General features: G+C 28.4%; 1 pseudogene; it reads left to right on the top strand.

Moving 5' to 3' along the window:
- The first annotated feature begins 24 nt into the window (after nt 1-24).
- Nucleotides 25-144, top strand: LOC115241252 (annotated as a pseudogene).
- The last annotated feature ends 786 nt before the right edge of the window (nt 145-930 follow it).

The following is a 930-nucleotide window of genomic DNA, read 5'->3' as shown; positions in this document are numbered from 1 at the left end:
ATACAATAGAAAATATGTTCATTTGGCAACGGTCATATCACGTTGTAAAGTACCGGTTCTCGTCTGATCACCGTAGTCAAGCAACGTTGAGCACGATTAGTACTTAGATAGGAGACTGCTTGGAAACACCGTATACTGTTGGTAATTTCTTTTTTTTGCATTTCCTTAATAGATCAATCAAATATCACACTTTCGTGATATTATTAAAAAATAATTTATTATTTACGTTTTATTCTTTATTTTTCTGAACGATTTTGATTTGATTTATATTTAATGAAAATCAGGTCTGAAAGTCCGATACCTGACAGGTGTTTTGACAGGTCATTGCTGACAGGTAATATTATGTCGCTTCAAAGTTTTATAGTGCAGTTTTGATATAGCTTTTTATAATCAACATTAATTATCCTAATAAATGAAATATTTTCAACTGAAATTTTATATGAGAAATTAATACAATTCCAATTAAAACAATGTAATGCATTTGATTGTAATAGCAACTTATATATTATACAGAATTTTCTTTATAATTATTAATACTTATGAACACACACACAATTGGTGCCTTTGATAAGAATTTAAAACGATATGTTATTGCTTCCTCATAGAGGAAGCTTTGTTTTCGTGACAACATTTTTTTTTCGATTTTTCTATGCCAATGTGTTTAGAATGTTCCAAAACGTCAAAAAATCATATTCCTAAAAAATGTCTGTATATATGTATGTATGTATGTATGTATGTACGCAATATATTGTACAACCTTTAACTTCCGCAATTTTTTAGATGTCGGGTTAAATTTTTTTTACATGGATAGAGTATCATTCAAGGATGGTTGGTATTGAATTTGGTGAGAATCGATGAAAAGGTTCATTTTTTATAAAATTTTGAATTTTTTGAGAAATGTCTGTACACGCTGTAACTTTCAGAAAATTT

Source organism: Formica exsecta, unplaced genomic scaffold (genome assembly GCF_003651465.1).
Source record: "Formica exsecta isolate Colony F162 unplaced genomic scaffold, ASM365146v1 scaffold47, whole genome shotgun sequence".
NCBI lineage: Eukaryota > Metazoa > Arthropoda > Insecta > Hymenoptera > Formicidae > Formica > Formica exsecta.
The sequence above is the reverse complement of the archived record's forward strand: the minus strand, read 5'-3'. Positions and strand labels throughout refer to the sequence as shown.